Source organism: Calonectris borealis, chromosome W (genome assembly GCF_964195595.1).
Source record: "Calonectris borealis chromosome W, bCalBor7.hap1.2, whole genome shotgun sequence".
In the NCBI taxonomy this organism is placed as follows: domain Eukaryota; kingdom Metazoa; phylum Chordata; class Aves; order Procellariiformes; family Procellariidae; genus Calonectris; species Calonectris borealis.
This window is the reverse complement of record NC_134351.1, coordinates 4,649,957-4,655,956: the sequence shown is the minus strand read 5'-3', so window position 1 is coordinate 4,655,956 and position 6,000 is coordinate 4,649,957.

Genomic DNA, 6,000 nt, shown 5'->3' with positions numbered 1-6,000 from the left:
GGCAACTGCACTGAGTTATCTCGTGAAAAAATGCAATTACCTGTGCTTTATTATCAGAGAAGGAGTGGTGCTCTAGGGTGGAGACTCCTTTTCATTAATATGTTCACACAGAATACATTAATACACTCCAGACTGGCAGGTATTTCAAAACTAACAATAGAGATTGATGCATTTTTCTGCTGTGCCTAGATAAATAGCTGCAAAACAAATTCAGCTCTTCTTGCCTCACTGCTAGTATCAAACAGGAGCAAAGCACCTCTCTAAATCTCCTGGAGATTGTTTGGCAGGGTTTCAGATGTCCATAGTCCAAATCACTGAGCACATTTAAATAATGACTACGGCTGTGAATTTTCCTCTATGGCGTAAGAAAACAGTGAATGAACTACATTAAATAGATTTTACAGAGAGGTGAACAGCGGAGAGCAGGCCTGCAGATATATGCAGGTATGTTCTTGGTTAAGCCACACATCAATTATCCATTCTGTACCATCTATAGAGGAGGACACTCGGTATGTAAATACCTTCTCTCCCTTCTCCAGGGCATCATTGGCCTTCTACTTGGCTCTAAGCCAGAGCAAGCATGATGTTAAAAACTGTTTCTATGTTGTATATGCCACAAAAGACTTCCTGAGAAGGGAGGACTTTATATTCGGGCAGATGCTGGTGCTTTCCTTCTTTATCAAACAAACAGAAAGCTCAAACCAAAACCTAGATTGCTTTGTGAAACCTGATTGTGATTTTGAGTCTGATCCAAAGCTCACCAAAGTCAATGGGAGTCTCTTTACTGACTTCTCTGGCACTCAGACCGTGCCCTGAGTGGAGAAGATGCTAAATACACGGCAGACCTCACTCTTGCGAGCCACTGAACATCTACGTGGTAGATCTCCATCCCTTGTATGTGCCCAGTGTGAAGGCATGATGGAAGCATCTGGGACACGTTCTTCTCCGCAAACTTCTCTTGTGAATGGAAATTCACTTTCATCGAACTTTCAGAGACATTAAGGAAAAAGCAATGGGATGCTTTGAATATTCCTGAAGGGGATCTAAATGTCTTAATTTTTTTTTTCTTTTTTATCCCGGTATCCGCCTCACTGCAAGCTCAGTTTTGTGGAGAAGCTTGAGATCACAGAGTGGGGAGCTGCGGTGAAGGAGGCAGCTTTTTCCTGCAGGAACATCTTATCTCACGCGGATTGGGTGCAGTCCACCGTTGCAAACTGCCAGCACAGATAAAACAAACCCAGTGAGACCAGGGCAACCAGCCAAGTGTGGACGTGGCCGCAGAGACACACGCCACAGGGTGTAAGGATCTGAGCCATACGCAGGGTCTGACCTTCTTAGTCTGTCTGTAGGTTATTTACCTGCTCTGGGATTTATTAGTGAATACTTGGCTAGTAGTTTGGAGATGAAACACTTCGTATCAGCATAATCTTACTATAGCGAAAAAAGCCATCTCAAAACTGTACTGAATAATCCAAGCCATCTGAGTAAAATTGCATCAAAATATATTTAGAATCATAGAATCAAAGAATGGTTTGGGTTGGAAGGGACCTTAAAGATCATCTTGTTCCAATCCCTCTGCCATGCTCATTTGGGCATAAATTCCATACACAAACCCCTTAGAGGAAAAAGAGCTACAGAAGATGACAGGAAAATAGTGAGGTGTCCTACAGGAGCTCTCCCAACAGTTTTACTTGGCGGAGTGATTCTGCTTTGAAAGCCAGTGGGGTAAAAGTGGTTATCCAAGAGGGTCAGAGCAAATGCTAGGCTTTGTTTTTGTTAATTCCTTGTTGATATAGCCTAAACAATACAGGTTTGCTGAGAAGGTGCTATTTTTTGTACATTACAAAATTTATACAAAACTTTTGGCACAACTGCCTTGAAGTTTTACATTAAAATTAATGAAAAAGGAAGAATAAATTTTGAGGAAACCTGAACTTTAATCCCTCACAGAAGACAAAAGTCAAAGGAACAGTCAAGAGTTGATCAGTAGCACAAAAAGTGTGCAGAGATTTTATTTACTATTCATTAGCAGGGCCTTATCCTGCTTGCCATACCCAGTCAGACAAAACTTCCAACACCATTGGCCCCATTCATGCGGAGATAACTTTTCATAACAACCAAGGTGTTTATTCGTCAGTATGATCAACCTCAAGAGCAGGAAGTGCTCAGATATGCTGTCTGCTTCAAATAATTTGTTCATGATTCACTGGATTTCACCTGCCATTTCAGAACAAGGTCAACAAAAGGTAAATAAAGGTCTTTGAGGCAGGCAGTTTGAAGGCACCTAAAAATACTGTCCTGAGAAGCCCTGTTCCCATGCTCTCAAGTAAGGGAAAGCACATACCTTCAGGTTTTTGCTTGGTGCACTTCTTCACCAACATAAATAACTCTGCTGAAGTATCTCAGAAGCAAATGAGGTAAGTCGTAAGTCCTGGAGAAGCACCACCACATCTGAAGGACAGAGCTCAAAGCAGTTTGGAGATGTTGTGGGCAGTACGGGGAAACCCACCTCTGGAAAAAAAAAGGACTGTCAATCACTAATAAGCTTTATTTATTTACTTATCATTCATTCAAGCACCTAGGAAAATTCAAATCACGGCTCAGTGTGTGTGGGTTTTGCCATTCTCAGGGGGTTTTGACGAAAGAAAGGCTGAAACCAAGATCTGTAATAAATACAGCTATTACCTTTTGCCTCTCTTGTGCTAACAGCTGTAGAAGTAACATTTGGTCAACCATGCAGGTTTCTTAAAGGTGTTGACAAGCTGCATGTCATGTGTAAGAAAATCTACATGTTTATTTTCCACTCTAACACGACATTAATTTTATATTAAGGACAGCAACAATACGGGCTATCCTATACCAGTCAATTAACCGCGGCTGGGACCATTCCCACGTGGCACCGAAGAGCAGCACCTACACCATGAAACCCCTACCTTTCAGCTCAGGGTGGCCACATCCAAACTGCCATTGGGAAAGACTGTGTGTCTGGGTTGACTCGCCATCCACGCCAGGAACTGCTCCCCAGGACATCAGTGGGCTCAAACACAACCCTGCCAGGGCCACTGTAACGACTGAACTATATAGTTCAAGTACAGGGGAATGTTAGCATAGACACAGCCTTAGGTATGTATACTGCATATACAACCATACCAACTACTGGGTAAATCTTCCGGTATCCTTTTTTTTTTTTTCTTTTCTTTATGATGCCAGATGGTGGAAATGTTGAGGGTTGAGTCTGTGAAACACAAGTATTTAATGGGATCCTCGTCACTTCAATGTGTACAAACTTTGGCACAAGAGGAAAGCAAACAAAGAGCAACCGGTGATAAGAAGCTTCCTTGGATGTTTACCAAAGTACATTTGTTTAGGCGGTGGCTGCTCTGTGTTTGTTTTCTAGGATCACGTTCTTGAGCTTTATCAGTGCGAGGGATGATTTTTTAATTCAAAACACTTCATTCATGCTTAATCCTGAGACATACATTCCATCTTAACATTTGCAGTTGTGGTCTGTAGATCAGTTACAAACCAGACGACTGGCATTTCCATTTCCTGAGTGGGGGGTTTAGCGTAACAAACCAAGTGCAAATAGGACATTTCAAGCTTAAATGTTCAATTTGAAACATAGTAGCTGCATGTTCATTCCGTCATTTGTGAGAGCTATACATTTAACACACAGTTTCACAACTTCAAAAACATATGGATGCGCTACTTACTTGCTGTGGAAAGTCACCGGGGAATGTGATGGTCTGAACACTACTGAGCAGAAAGTAGAAAACAAATAAATCTGCTGTAGATCCTTCATGTCTGCTCCTGGGCCTGAACAGGCTGGTTCTCAAACGGTGAGGGACAAGGGGTTACTCTGCACATCTGACCACATCCAGGAGCTCTGGCACTCAGAAGCCATTAGAGCAGTAATTTCTTATTGAGCAACAGGATTACTTTATGTCTGGGCAAAATTTTTGTTCTATAGTGGTAAGACATTTTACCGTGACATTACAGTCGAGTTCATTCATCACAGAAAATATCCTCATGTCACTCTGTACTGTAATCTATATAGTATCCTGTACCCTGAATACTCTACGCAGCTAACTCCCTACCTCAAAAGGGATATAGCTGATCAGGAAAAGGTACACGAAGGCTACAAAGCTATGGGACTGCTTCTGTTGGAGGGATGACTACGACTCTTCAACCTGGAAAAAAGACAACCAAAACAGCTCGATAGAAGCCTATGAAATCACGACTGGCACGGAGAAGGTGCACAGGGATTGCCAGCAGTCAACTGGCAACTGGTCTCATCCAGTACAAGAAGCCCAGGGCTTCTTGTAAATACATAAAATGAGGCTAACAGGTGGCAGCTCCAAACATCAGAAGCTGTTTTTTTTTTTTTTCCCTCACAACCTGTATTTAAGCTGTGGAGCTTATTGCCACAGGATGCTGTAAGCTGCTAAATGTGTGCCTAGGTTTTAAAAAGTCACTGGACGAGTTCGTGGAAGAAAAAATCCATTGAGGGTTATTAAAAACAAGACATCATGTCTAGATCAGAAAACCCACAAGCCGTAAATCATTAGATGCTAAAACAATATTCTGGGAACATATCTCTAGCTGCTTGTGTGCTTTCGCAAAGTATCTGATTTCATCTACTATTGGGAACAGGGTACTGGCACAGATGAACTTTTGGTCTGACCTGGTCCAGCTTTTCTGGCGCTTTCGTTGCTTTTTTTCCACGCTACAAAAGCCAAAATGCTGCCAGTTCAGTGAGTCTTGTAATTTGAGTCTTGTCAGCTCACCTACTAGAGGAGCAAACTATGCAGGGAAGGGCACCAAAACTTCCTCCCCTGCTTTCCAGATCTGTCGGGCTGCCCAAGGAACTGTAAAGCCAGCTGATGTAACCTCCCGGGGATTTGCTGGGAACAAGGGGAATATTGACATAGCAACTCTGCGACATATCCAAATGCCGGGGGTGGCTGAAACTGCTTTCAGTTGCTGGTGGTGCTGTATTGGTGTGGACGATCTTCTACACAGTCGTACGCTCAGGGATGACACCGTGCCTGGGACTGAGACCTTTTGCATGAAGACGAATTTCACTCAGGAAAGCTCTGGCAATCGGGATGTTGCACATCATCAGGAAAAGACCTGGAAGACTATGGCTGCGGTCTTCAAAAGTTGTCTGACTTTGGCATAAGTTTCCCTTTATTTCTGTGGATCCACAAGGCACTTCCTGAAATTCCACTAAATCTGCTTCCAAAGGTTTTCTAAATAAGCAGAGGCAGAGGATTTCTGCCATGAAAGACTCCAACACATTATTTGTGAATTAAAATACTTCTAAAAAGATATTCTTGGGGATAAATTTCCTGGTTCTTTTCTTTAGTGGAATAAGCATAGCATTAAATTACAGGGAAGCTCAACTATTATCTCATAGTTTTCTTTTTTTTATTATAGACTTTTTATCCACATGAATGATAAAGAAACTACAACAGAGTTAAATACCTTTTTTGATAACAGTGATTATATTCTTAATTACACTCAATATTAAATTGTAAAATATTTCCAGAGGAGTACAATCTTAATTCATACAGCAGGCAAAATACCAGAGGAGGAAGGGGCCGAGGGAGAGGGGTGTGAGAATTTCCAGTCTGCTTTTAAAAAGCACTGTGTATGGCTAATGCTGCTCTATCCATCCATTCATCCATCCAAATGTGGGTCTGGCCCATCTGGTAAGACGCGCATTTCTTTCCGTAAAACAATCACTATTTGAAAGCAAAAGATGAACTGGCAGATGTTGTCAGTGTTTGTGGCGTTGAAAGGATTGGCAGTTCCTTTCACAGCTTATCTGTATGATTCATCAAAAGCATTTTCTCTATCAAGTTCAGAAGTCCTTCTAAAAACACAAAGACTTAAACTTTGGTACCACCAAAAAAGATCCAGGACAGGCATTTTTTGATTTTTTTTGTTGTTGTTTTGTTTTTACTAATAAATGGCTGCTACATTCTATTTTACATG